The sequence below is a fragment of the Danio rerio genome, chromosome 16, assembly GCF_049306965.1.
Source record: "Danio rerio strain Tuebingen ecotype United States chromosome 16, GRCz12tu, whole genome shotgun sequence".
Classification (NCBI taxonomy): Eukaryota; Metazoa; Chordata; class Actinopteri; order Cypriniformes; family Danionidae; genus Danio; species Danio rerio.
Window position 1 is genome coordinate 33,151,376 of NC_133191.1, and position 14,693 is coordinate 33,166,068.

The window sequence follows — 14,693 nt, forward strand, 5'->3', positions numbered from 1 at the left end:
AGTCTTGCTTTTTCAAAGGCGTGTGTCAACTCTGTGTGCCAAGGGCTGCTCCGCTTTTACCAATGCGATTAATGAAGACAACGAACCAATTTAGGGAACACTAAACTAATAACCTTCCGTTTCGTTTCGTCTGTTGTTTTTAATACGGACGAGCTTCGTCTCTGCAAGGAATCAACCCTCTGCACGAGCACAAAGGAAAATTTAAAAGGCAAGCAAAGGTAAATGAGCTGGGCTTTCTCCTTTGTTAGAAGTTTTTCCTCGTCTCTGTTTTATATGATGTGAACTCTGACCGTGGCAGTGAGGGAAGTTTGTGCAGGATTGAGACACGTTGCGATCATATTTCGCACAGTTTGGGGGGAAATAAGCAGGTATCGTTTCAGGTCGGTAATATTGCAGTCAGTGCCGACTTGAAGGCAGCCTTTATTGCTATAGACAGCGCGGATATGATCTGATTTAATGCTTGTATTTTTATAGTTTTGCCCGTTTTATGTGTGGCACATGTAGGTCTTCACAACACATGTAAATCTCAAAAACCACTAGGTTGTCCACTTACAATTTTTCCAATGCTGTGACACAGTTGTTTACAGCAGAACACATGTATTGGTCATGTCGATGAGGAACACATGATGACATGAGAAGCATTTCGTTTTCCAGTTTAACCTGTATTGGTTAGACTCGTTTTTGCACGCGAAACACTTATTTTGTCTGCGGTTTCAAGCTCTGCACGAAAGCGTCCAGTTGTTTGTATATCACTCGCAGCGCCCAGACAGCTGGACGCTGGAATAGAAGGAAGGAGACGTGTCCTGGTCCAGAAGGATGGACATGCTGGTTTTGGGCTGCTGATAGGGGTTTTTAGGGGAGTTTGGCCTGAGGCACAGAGCTGAGAGTGCAGTATTCATTTAGCGTGTTGCGCACCTTTGCCAGCTGTGTGGCGGCGAATTAATTACGCTTACGAATGTCTGCTGCAGAAATGAAATGCTCAGTTATACAAAATCAATAATTTTGCCATATCCAAACATATTTCATGTCATGAAATATTGCAGTTTCTCTAGTGTTATTGTTGTGACGATGCAAGATTACTCTTCACAGCAGAATCTGCTACTGAACACATTCATGCCTATTTTAAAAGTCCAAATCGAATGCTTAATCCTTTTAAAAGCTATAGTTTTTGCTATTTTAGTTAAGTAAACGCTGCGTAAGACAAGTGAATGGTAATAAAATAACAAAGAAAGGTATAGGAACAAAGAATGCCTGTTTTTCAGTATCTAACTCTAAACTTTACCCTGATCCAGATGAGAGCAATGAGGGAGTGATTTTCTATTTTTCTTGTGAATATTGTTTGAGTATTAATGACATAAATAGACTGCCAGTGGTTTAGGCTGCATTTGCACCGCAGGACCTAGTAGACAGATCTGTTTTGACATAATATTTTGTTCGTCCTGTCTGTTTACATTCACTTCAGACAAAGCTGGCTGTGTTCAATATCATGCCAAGTCCTGCATTTCGACGGAGACGTGCGTTTGACCGCGCTGTCGAGTGCGCGAGCACTCCTCACAGGGCACGCGCACAAATAATAATGGGCTTTTAATAAACTGTTTTTCTGGTCATCGTGACATCCTTTGTTGTTATTGTGGTATGGTCAGGAATTATGGTCTCTTATTATGTTTAAAGTTTGGCTTTAGTAAAAATAATAGCTGATAAAAAATTCTAATAGAACTGTCACAGCACAGCAATATCATTTGATTTGCCTTTGCCATAATGATTTTCAGGTTTGTTTTATCTGTTATGTGGGCTATACCTTTTATTATCAAATAAAACGCACATCATGCCGTCCATTTATGTCCATTAACTGAACCAATCAATAGAAATAAATCCTCATTCCAAACAGTTAGTCTGTCGCCCATCAAATTAGTATCAAATACGAGAGCATCTGTAGTATCGCACAGGATATTATAACAGCAGTGCTATAGAGAACATTGATGCTTCCTTTGTTTTAGATCAGATCACTGTGGGGTATTTTGTGCCCCTACATTTTAAATAATCTGTTGCATTTTTGTAACTTCTAATGGTGTTTTTGCCCCCAAGCACCGGTTAATGTTTGACCCTGCTTTGGATTCCTTAAATGCTTTTGTCCCTGATAAAATTCAACCGTAAGCAAGACTAAGAGTAGCTTGGAGGTTCATCCCTGAGGGTTCAGGAGGTAGATATCTGGCATCTACCCCGAGGTTGTCTCGAAAATGTTATTGAATAATGAATAGCTCACTGAGCTATCATTAGACATTTTCCTGTGCTTTTTTTGTTGTTGTTTCTTTTTGAATACGTTTGATAGCTGCTATTTAATAAGTAGGCTTGATTCATGATTGCGATTATAAGTGCTCTTAAAGTATTCAACCACTAATTCTGTAGTGGCCCAAGTAGAATTTTAATGGGTTCCAGTATTATGAATACAGTAAAAGAGTGTGATGTTTTCTGCTTTAATTGCTTTTTTCTCTGTTTTACTTCACTGATTGTAAGCGTGTTAGATGATTATGGATTACTATTACCCTTGAATGTACTTTGCTGACTTTGAGATCAGCAATTTTGTGTCTGTTCTTTTTCCTTTTATTTAAAGATAAAGTTCACTCAACATGAAAATTCTTCATTGTGTACTTATTACAAGCCTGGATTACATTCTCCTAAAAAATGTGATATTTTTTTTTTTTTTTTGGTCGAGTTTGAGGTTCAAACAACAATAGAAAAACATAGAGAGAAAAAAATATTTTGTGTCTTACAGAATTTTCATTCTGGTTGAACTATCCTTTTAAGTTGTCTATGCAAATTGGGATTTTTTATATGGCAGGAGTACATGAAACATGAAATTGCTGGAAGCTACATTTCGCTCGTCGATTGCTTTGCCTATTTTACAGAGAATAGTTCTCAGTACCTTAAATGTCATATTGAAGCAAAACAATCTTGCAGCCGGATTCGTTTGGTATGAACACAGGTACAGACATCTCTAGTCCCTGTTTTGGTTAAAAGCCTGGTTTAAACCCTAATAGTGCTCTATAATCATTACCCCGATCACAGAGAAGGAGATCTTTGATATAGTCAGACATATATGGTACAAAGGACGCATTTTCCTTTTAAATTTACCACTGCTTTTGTTTCAGCCCATCATGGCTGCCTCTTGGTAGGGTAATGATGCATATAGCCTGGGTGTAATTTTATTTCCAATTTCCATTGCTGTAGTTTTGCCCCAAATGATGTTACGCTTGCCGTGCACCGTGGATGGCTGTGCGCTCCTAATGGCTCTTAGGGTAATGAGAGCTAAAATAGCCCTGGTGCTACGATTGGATCAAAGCCATCATCTACCGTTGTTGTTTTTTTTCTCAATATTTCATCAGACGGGGGCAATGTACTTTTGAGACTTGTTACCCTGCTTTAGTTATTCATAGCCGTTTTTATGATGGATTGAATCTCTAGAATAGAACAAATGCGAGTCAATTCATTCTCTACATTTAAATTTGAACTAAACAACCACCGTGTACCTGTTCTGGACCGGCTGTGAGACACAATGGATCACTTTCAATTAGTTACTCTAGGGAGTTCACTCCACACTATAATGGCCCCTCATATTTCATGTTGATTGTTGTAACCCGTAGCAACAGGGTAGCCAATAACTGGAAGATGCACCTGGAGAGGAGGTTTATGGGGCTGTTGGGGTGCAGTGGAATGAGAGCTGTTGTTCCTGCCTGGCTGCCTAAGTCCAGCGAGGGGTCTCGTACCCCTTGGGAGTGAATTATTACCTGTCAGACCTAGGGCCTCAGCATCATCCATTACACAGCCCTCTTGCGGGGGTAGTCAGCCTCAGCATGGCAGCGCGATCAGTGGGCCTTGGCCTTCAAACCTGGCCACTTCTCTCTGGGTGGGTGCAACTTGTGGCATTTCAGCAATCAAGAACATCTCTGGAAGTTGGGAGTCCTTGTGTGTGTGTGTGTGTGTGTGTGTGTGTACACATATAGATACATTTATGTACATTTACACTGTGTATATAATGAATATGGTAATACTTAACAGCAGTACAATTTTACGATTCTTGCTGAGAGGTCGTGGTATCTTATAATCTGCTGTATTGGATGGCATAGTTTTGCTAAACTCTGTTATCAAGTTGTTGGTGCTCAGTGATGCTAATTTGTCACACACTCACACTTAATTCTGCTGAAATCTGCAGCCGAGTCCACGCTCCAGTCCTATTCACTCTCTAGTCTGAGGCAGACTGTGAAGCCTTCATGATATTTTTAATGGGATGGTCAGATGGGGACAGTGAAAATCTTCTTGTTGCACAACAGAAAGGTTAAAGCATGGTTCAGTGATTGATTAACTTCTGTTAGCAATTCATTTTTAGATGTTAATAAAACAGGTTTTACAAGTTCCCCTTCTCCAACAAATGTCCATAACATGCCATTGTTATGGAATCAATATGTTGTACTGAATACTGATAAGAAATTATATGGCCAATGTGCAGGAAAAAACATTGTAAATGAACTATTTTGCAGCCAAAATATCTTTGTAGAAACAACAAATAAAGCCTAAAAGTATTGGATGTTTATTTCCACACCATTTTCCCTGCATTTAAATGTGCACATATTTTTTTAATTTAGCCTTTTTACTGTTTTGTACTGTTTAAACTTCATATCACACATGCATGGTAATATGAAAATTAAAACTTTTTATTCAGGATGTGGTTAAGCATAGTAAAACTAGGAGTGTAATGAATCACAGTTGATCCATCTGGACTCGCATTAATTGCACATTTCAACCAGCATTTTGCATTGTCATGAAAGTTGCAGGCGTTTAAAAGCGTTTACATGACAAAAGGTGAAGGAGAGATCTGGTACTCACAAACATTTCTTTGCATGTGCACACACATAATTAAGTAAAAAATTAAATCTACTTTGGCTTGGACAAACAAATAGACACACAATAACATTTTAATTTAACATTAAGGGTTGAGAATGAAAATGGATCTGTGTCAGTATATCTGATTTATTTTGTTTGGGTCTTTGCTCATCTGCACTACTTTTACTAGATTGAGTTGTTCTTGCTGATGTGAAAAATTATCCAGTTTTTGTGAAATCAGTGTATCATGACCTTTTCGATCGACCGCACCTCTAAAAACTAGCCATTGTAAGCTTATTAAAGCGTGATCTCACTAGAAAACATTACTATTTTATGTATTGTCAGAAAAGTAGTTAATTCGTACAAATTCATGAGATTTAATTTGTATGAAATACAATTTTTAAAGGGAAACATGCTCAAAAAAAAAAAAAAAAAAAAAAAAAACCCTAAACCTACACTTCTGTGAGGGATGAACAAATCATACTAAAATGTAGGAATAAGGAATAATTTTTAACTAAATTAAAAGGTTATGAGGTTGCATTGACATATGCATTTTTATTTATTTGTTTTTCAAAAATTTGTTTGGATTTTTCATTTTAAAATTAAATTTGTGCATTTTTTTCTGTAAATAGTATTAGAATAAAATAGAGAAGCACAATATTGTAAAAAAAAAGACATTGCAATGTATGCAGAATGATTTCACCTGTTGAAGTGAATACTTCCATTTGGAAAGGATTTGTAATTTTACATTTCTTTAAGATGATTTTTTTAGAGTGCCTCTGCATACAAAATAATAAACCAATCACAAGCATTGATAAACAGTAGAGCAATGATACAAATAATAACTGTTTTCCGGTGAGCCTAGCTGTATTCAGTACACAAATTGAATATTTAAATATAAAATAAAACTGTATAGTCTTTATTGTTAATATATACAAAGTTCCAAACATGGCTTGACATTTTCACACAATCACAGATCTTAAAAATACATGCAGATGATGAACTCCTGGCCAATAATCCTGACTGAACATTACAGATCTTATGACATGACTACTCCATATGCGCAAATTGCAGTATTGATGCTAAAACGATACATAGTGCAGCCCTAATGTAAAATATATTGTTTGAATACATGAAGCAGATTTTTCCATTATCTCGAAAATAGTCAGTTCAATTTAATTTGTGTGGAAAAAGTCAGTCTGTGTTGTGGCATGAACCAATTGGTTCTTGTCTGACAATATCCGTTGACGTTTAAAATAATTTAGATATATTTTTACATAAATGCAATCTTGGTGGTGTACAGTTGAAGTAAAAATTATTTGCAATTTATTATTATTGTTATTATTAATATTATTATTTTCTATATATGTTCCAAATGATGTATAAAAGAGCAAGGAATTTTTCACAGTAATTCCTACAATGTCTTTTTCCTCTGAAGACAGTCTTAATTGTTTAATTTTGTCTAGAATAAAGGCTGTTTTTATTTTTTTAAAACCATTTTAAGGTCAAAACTATTAGCCCCCTCAATCAATATTTTTTCTTTGGTAGTCTACAGAACAAATTATCTATAAATGACTTGCCTAATTACCCAAACTTGCTTAGTTAACCTAATTAACCTAGTTAGCCATTAAATTACATTTTAAGCTAAATGTGTCTTGAAAAATATCTAGCAAAATATTATGTACTGTGATTGTGGCAAAGATAAAAGATATTAAAAATGAGTTATTAAAACTGTTATGTTTAGAAATGTGCTGAAAAAATCTTTCCGTTAAATAGAAATTGGGGAAAAAATAAACAGGAGGGCTAATAATTCTGATAAAATGGCCAACCTATGGAGGTGTCAGTTGAAGCAAGAGCCATCACTACTAGTAGAACTAGCACTGAACTGCAAAGCCTGGGCGAGTAAGCGCTGAACCCACCAAAAAAAAGAAAAGAAAAGCAAAACAAGGAGTGAAGCAAACCGAGAGAGAGGATTCGTGAGTGTTGGACGTCACTTTGGACGAGTTACAGGCCTCAGCCCTCAGCTCCCTTCTGCCCTTGGACAGACTGCCTGGCTTCCAGCAGCTTTGTAAGCCATTTTTCTGAAACTTTAACCTCTTGTCAAACATCACGCGCGGAACCACAGCAGCCACAGATGGAGAGAGACAGAGAACTGGCCACTCCTGCAAAGCACGCTGAGATGGAGTGCGTCCAGACACTGCACAAAGACAGAGAGATATGTTTGCAAATTAAGTGAGATTACATGCAGAAAAAGGAAAAGGCAGAACGCTCGCTGAGTACAACAGCTTTGTTCGGTACTGATGATGTTTCATTCATCCCTATGTGCGTATTGAGCTGCAGTTTAGACTAAATGTATCTGAAATCCCCATGGCCAGCATATGTCAGATGAAATCCGAAGCATTTTTGTTCTTGTGATGGCTATTTTGACAAAACGCATATGACTGCGGTTTTGTTATCCCTATTCAAAGCTGTTGTCACTTAGACAGAGATTATAGGGATTAGATGGGGATTATAAGAATGATATTCTATATTTTGAATTGTATATAAGCATTTATTAATATTGCAAATGCAAGAATTTATGATTAAAATGTAATGTTAAAATATAATGTAATGGGGCGACACATGGCTCAGTGGTTAGTACTGTCGCCTCACAGCAAGAAGGTCGCTGGTTCGAGTCTCGGCTGGATCAGTTGGCATTTTCCGTGGAGTTTGCATGTTGTCTAAATGTTTGTGTGGGTTTCCTCCGGGTGCTCTGGGTGCGCTATAGGTGAATTGAATAAACTAAATTGGATGTAGTGAATGTGTATGGATGTTTCGCAGTACTGGGTTGCAGCTGGAAAGGCATCCGCTTTGTAAAACATGCTGGATAAGTTGGCGGTTCAATCCACTGTTGCGACCTGTGATAAATAAAGGGACTGAGCTGAAGGAAAATGAATGAATGATGATTGTAATTTTATGGAAATTATGCTAGAAAAATGTAATACTTTTACATTTTTGATGGTGTAGATTTAGATTGAATGGTATTAATGTGTATTGTAAAATAACATTTATTCTGTGTCATCAAATAGTCTCACTAATTATACAAGAATTGTAATTGTTTATCTTTATGTTGTGTATATTTATGATAATGATATTTAATGTTTGATATTTCTTAAAAGTGTTTACATATTTATGTTTTCCTTTTCTGTTACTTACTTTGGATATATTTTATATCTGTGAGAAGAAAATGTTACATAAGTTTATAATAATAAGGTCTGTCCACATAAAAAGTAAAAAAATAGGGCAATGCTGTGTCGGTCTCTGGTCCTCGGCTTGGTCAGTTACCATTTCTGTGTGGAGTTTGCATGTTCTCCCAGTGTTTGCATTGACTTCCATTGAATGAAAGAATGAATGAATAAGGTACAAAAATACAAAATAATCAAATAAGATCAAGTCCATTTCTTAAATATCCAAGCTGGTTTATTACATAAAGCTATTTTTTCCTGGATTAATCGATCATTACTAAACTGTTAGTAAATGGGTTAAAAATGTGAAAAAGGTCTATGATGTACGAGATAATTAGGATAGGGCAAAACTTGGATGAGATCCAACTATTGATGGTTCCAAAAAAATCTAAACATTGAGAAATCTGCGTTTATAGCTGTCGAAGTGCAAATTACTAATCCAAAATTGACTTTCATATATTTACAATTTTAATTTACAAATAATGAAACTTGATCTAATTTATTTCTAATTAGAGCTGCACAATATTGAAGAAATTTGACTGTGGTTATTTTGTTTTACTGCGATTTAGATTGTGATATGAATACAATTTCACCAGATGTATTGAATAGCTCTATTGAGAAAAGAATTCATTAAATTAGACTGATTGGAATTATTCTGGAAGATTACGGATTATTATTGGCAAGATGGAAGGGAATATTTACATCATAGTATACAGGTAAATAAATAGAATATTTTACATGTGAAATAACACCATATTGTCTTCATTGTGTAAATAATTCAATAAACACACCTTTATTAGAGTTACAAACAGTACAACTTCACGTACCTGAACACTTTAAACCCTCATGCCAGAATGCTTACACAGTCACTAGCTTTACACTTGCAAATCTTTCACTCCTTTATGGTTAAACTCTTATGTGAATCCAAAAATCTTCTGTGTTCTGAACTGTGGCTCCTGATAAATAATCTCAACATATAAACTCAATATTGCACTTCCTGTGATGTGGCTATTGCTTGTTTATTGGATGTGCACATTGCGATTTCGATGCTGGAACAATATATTGTGCAGCTGATTTTTGAATTTTGATCCATACATCGCACTTTTACTTGTTGCTGAAAATAAACCTGTGCAAGGTAAGACTGAGTTACATATAAGCCAATGATTGATATGGTACGAACAGTATTATGCATGTGTAATTAAAAACCAGTTAAACCCATATTGTCCTTTATCGTCAGGTGAGAAAATTTGACCTCGTAAATATAATGATTATCATCAAATTCTCAGTCACTTCAACGCAAACAAACACACCACGTGAACACGTACTCACGCAAGCATTGTGATTCATGAGGAAACAAAGTGGCTGCCTACACAAGCTGTCATCTTTAAGAATGTAAAGCTAGCTGAGTAATGAGAGCTAAATGGAGACTGAGTGATAACCGTGTGAAATCGTTGAAGTGTGTCATTGTTTTTATTATTTCTTTTTTTTCCCTTTTCTTTTTCTACATTTCCTTTTCTACATTTCTTTTTCTGGCAACTCTTCTTTCCACCTGATTATGGAGTCATGATTTGCCTCATTTGAATATTCAACCATACCCTCAGCCTCCAGACTCCGCACAGACACCTTTTTGTGCTCGTCACATTGGTATGCTAGAATTCAAAGCTGAGCTCACTGTGTCCAGAACAGCTTTCCACCCCAAACCACCCTCCAAAAACCACCCTCCTCCAAACTGCATTGCGAACCGCAGCTCTCTGTTTTAATTACTGTTCTCCATACATACAGGTTATTGATCGCCTCACTCCAGGGTGGTGGGCTTGGGGTTGCTCCAGATTGCGCTTTAAATGATCTCTTAATCACTTTATAATGGAACAACTCTTCCTGCCGCATTGATTAGCTGCTTGTGTTGGAATTGTTGTGAGCCTTCAACTTTCTAATCTGCTTTTTTGAACTCTCGGGGCTCCTTTTGTAATATGTTTATTTCCCAGAATGCCTCGGGAAGGACGCAAATGTTAACCGTTCTTCCCACTTGTGGTGGAAGATAAAGCATTGTTCATACACGGATAATCTGATATAGGTTATTATGAAGCCATTTATGTTGCTTTCATCAGCCTCTAATGAATTTAGGCGATGGAATCTGATTTAAAGAGCGCACGGTTTGCTCCTAGGGATGTGCGAAACTGCACTTTTTTATTTATTTATTTTTTTAAATCAACAAGCCGGTGGGTTGACTGAACTGAACTGGAAACCCTAGGTAATTAGACTGCGCTCAGGGTTCACCTGATGGAAGATTGGATGGGTTTCTTAGGGGTTGTTTACGTAAGGCTGGTTATTGTGTTCCAGAATGGCTAGACGGAAGGGAGCAAGGGTCTTGGGATGAACTTTTAGAATAGTTTTTTTTTTTTCCTCTGACTGATTGTGATAGTAGGATGAATGGTGGAATGACTTTTAAAGATTTTTACATTTTTAACAATAGTGCTTTATTATTATGCAGATTACTTAATCTAATTCTTACTTTAAAGGATTCTTTAGAAACCTTTTTAAACATTTAATCTTTAGCACATGTGAAATTAATATGAACCTAATATTTTTTCTATTTATAATAATAATAATAATAATAATAATAATAATAAACTCATTTATTCATTTATTATTATTATTATTATTATTATTATTATTATTATTATTATTATTGCTAAATCCTGTACCAGTGGCATTTTATAACAACTGTTGGGAGAAAACAATACTGATAATGATATTTGTCACTTTATTCAATTATTATTCATTTATTCAAGCTTTGGTCACTAAACATTGTGAAATATTGCTGTTTTCTTTTGGAAGATGTAGATTTCTTTACCTTGAATTAATAATTCAAATAATAATTAAAAATAAATAATATATTTGAAATAAAATATTATAAATGTTGTTTATAACGTTTCTTTTTGAGATATCGCATTGCTTATTGAATGGCAATATTTGCCATTCTATCACGCATCGGATTATTAGTTAATATTAGACAGCTCTAGTTAAAGGGATAGTTCACCCAAAAATTTTAGTTTAGATATGCTAGATAATCTAGATATGCATTTGTAAATCATAAAATGCAAGTCAATAAATAGGTACTTTAAGAGTAAAAGAAACATACATAGACAAATGATGATACAAAACTGTCGCCTTAGAATTATAAGGATTTATCTGACATTTTTGTGAAAATTGAGTTATTGACATTCTTATTAAATGACAACTTATTTACATGTTGGGAGTTTTTTTTTATTTATAAGTTGTTTACATTTTACAGCGTTTTATTTAAAAAAAACCCAAAAACAAATGTTACACACATACTGTTTGCTATGCCAAAACTTTGAAGCTCAATATCTCAAAATCATTCAGAACTCAAATAGAACCTTATAATTCCAAGGTCTGGAATTCTGCACAAGAAACGGAACATTATTACAACAACAACAAAACAACAACAACAGCTAAAAATAAATTAATCTATTACCTTTAATCCACGGCCCTCAGAAAATATCCGCCATGTGAGATTGAACAATACAATATACATGTACTTCTTTGAGACGCAGAGAGGAGTTGACCATGTTGATGGGGTTTGAGTGTGGTGAAGAATGGTTCCAGAAAGAAGATAAAACAAAAGGCAAACAATAAAATAAACAAGTAAATAACAGGGTGAGAACGTGGTAAGATCTTAAAATGTGGTAAAAATCAGGCAGAACTGAGGGTTTTTCTTTTTCTGGATTGGTGGGTGGGTCAAGTGTTGCTTTTAAAAGACTATCAGCTGTGTTTAGGGAAGGGAGTGGGTGGGGGATGAGTTGGTCGGTTGGTCAGTCAGTTAGTCAATAGTGGCCTCAGGTGGATTTACTTGAGAGGAGCAGGTGTGAATGGCACCTGCGAGAGAAATTTGAGATCTGAAAACTGGAAAAGTGTACAAAGCGTCCTCTGGTGGATAACAATTGTTATAAAAACGACAAAAAAAGTACCTCCTGGGATGTATTTTGCGCTCTCCAGAAATCTATACAGGGGTACATATCCATAATGAGCCTGGGTTGGATAAACTAGTCCACCTCGCTAATCGACTTGTTGATTCTCAGAGTTTCCTTTAAAGCTGGAAATGCCGATTGTTTTTGGAAAGTGCACAAAGCTCTCAAAGCCCAAAGTGGGAGTAAGTAAACTCTCACAAATGGAGAAATACAACCTCAAAGCAAGACAGCAGGCAGGCAAGAACAGAGCTAAATCATTTATTCTCAGGTGTTTAGCATTATTGACACCCTCCGAGGGGGAAAAGAAAAAAAGAGCCCTTTTATATATGTGTTTTATATTACTCTCATGACGGTGACCTTTAAGAGTCTCTCTGAGCATTTCAGGTTTGTTTATGTTTTGTTTTGCTGTAACTTTTATAGGCGGCTGTAAAGAGCATCTGAAATGCGCTCATCAGAGTTAGTGCAGGATAAATGACTTGACTGCCTCACTGCATGTTTTTAAAATGAAAATTTTTATGGCTCTAAAGAGTGAAACGGAGCAGGAAATTACAGCCTGAAGATAAGGAGATTCTTCCCTCTCTCACGGAGGCCATGGAATCTCAGGGTACCATAACAGCACCCCGTCACTCAAGCATTCAATAGACACAGCAGACAGGACATATGTTTTTACTAAGATGACAAAAAAAGTTTATATCATGCTACAAGTGTTTGTTTGTAAAAGTGTTTGAGTGAAATGCATTGTAAACATAAAATTGTAGCATAATATTTAATAAATTAAGTGAAATTATATAACAAATAAAATATCTATATAAAAACTAATCTTAAAAGTATTTTACAAAATATTTCTCATTTTCATTTAATTGAACTATTATTAAACAGTATTAAGGGTAACACGATAGCCTCACAGTCAAAAAGGTTGCTGGTTTGAGCCCTGGCTGGGTCAGTTGGCATTTCTGTGTAGAGTTTGCATATTCTCCCCGTGTTCGCGTGGGTTTCTTCTGGGTACTCCGGTTTCCCCCACAAGTCCAAAGATATGTGGTACAGGTAAATTGAATAAGCTAAATAGGCCGTAGTGTATGTGTGTAAATGCAAGAGTGTATGGGTGTTTCCCAGTGCTGGGTTGTGGCTGGAAGGGCATCGACTGCGTAAAACATATGCTGGATAAGTGTGTGAATAAAGGGACTAATCCGGAAAAATAAAATGAATGAATGAATAAACAGTATTAAATTGCATCAAAACACTAAACCAGTATATTCAATGATTAAAAACTATATAGACAAATAAAAATAATAAAAACGAAAATAGCTACACTTAAAAATACGACTTTTGCTACATCTTTAAACTATTTATTTAAAAGGAATTAAAACAACACAATTCCTAAGGTTTTTTGGGGGACAGCTTAGTTGTTTTATGTTCAATCTGGGCTGCACAATATTGTTTCAGCATCGATATCACAATGTGTGCATGCGCAATAGTCACATCACAAAGATATGCAATGTTAAGTCTGGATTACAGTTGACCAGGAGCTACAGAATTGTATTTAATCACTGTATTTACATGGAATTTTTATGATTTATGCAAAATATATATCTATCTTTACCATGATGACAGTAAATAATATTTTACTAGATATTTTTCAAAACACTTCTGTACAGTTTAAAGTGACATTTAAAGACTTAACTACGTTAATTAGGTTAAGGCAGGTTAGAGTAATTTTGGCAAGTTATTGTATAATGATTCTAGCCGAAATAAAACAAATAAGACTTTCTCCAGAAAAAAAAATATTATTAGACATACTGTGAAAATTCCCTTGCTCTGTTACACATAATTTGGGAAACATTTATAAAGGGAAAAAAAATCAAAGACAAAACAACACTGTAAACGATTTCTGTTGTTTTCACGGTATTATACTGCATTTCTCAACAGTTGTTTACTGTATAAGCTGTGCACAGTGTGTTACTGTATATATTGCTGTTTTCACAGCATGATAATGTATTCTCAACATTTCCATACTGTGAACATGATTAACAGTATGCTACTGCAGATTTTACAATGAATTTTGGGAAAAAATCAGTTACTGTGCATCTAAATACAGTACTGCAAATGACCATGAAAAACTCTACACACACTTTATATTATTATTATTATGTTTATTTTATATTTTGACAGTATTTTGTGAAGAAAAATAAAATGACCAGTTTCTTCAGACTGTTCAGTGCATAAAACTGTCCCCTGGTTTTCCATATTTGGGTGTACTGCACCTTAATTTTATAAGGTTAACATGAAAATATTAAATCATTTTTAATCAACATAACTTTGTGCTTAACCAAAACTTAAACTGGAACAAAAGTAATTGATTCATGAAACCAAAGTCAGCTTAAATGTCATAATGACCAGCCTGCTTTAGACTGATTCATGAGGTTAGGGCACCCGTCATCACCATGGAGGTCACATCTCCGCATTTTCAAAACAATATTTTCAAATACGCACCATCTCTATAAATAAACCACAGACTTGAGTTTAAAACAACTACATTCCCGCATGAAAAACGGTTAAAACTAAATTTCATAACACATTCATTATAGAGCCATCTAAGACC

The 14,693-nt window shown here is 35.4% G+C and overlaps 1 protein-coding gene across 3 annotated transcripts in view; it reads left to right on the forward strand.

Annotated features, from left to right (window-relative positions):
* The window catches only part of sema6cb (semaphorin 6Cb), a 274,253-nt gene continuing 259,560 nt past the window's right edge, over positions 1-14,693 (forward strand). For all 3 annotated transcript variants that reach the window (XM_009292336.5, XM_009292337.5, XM_009292338.5), the window contains exon 1: positions 1-218. The gene's annotated coding sequence lies outside the window, so the exon portion shown is untranslated. The remainder of the gene's footprint in view (positions 219-14,693) is intronic.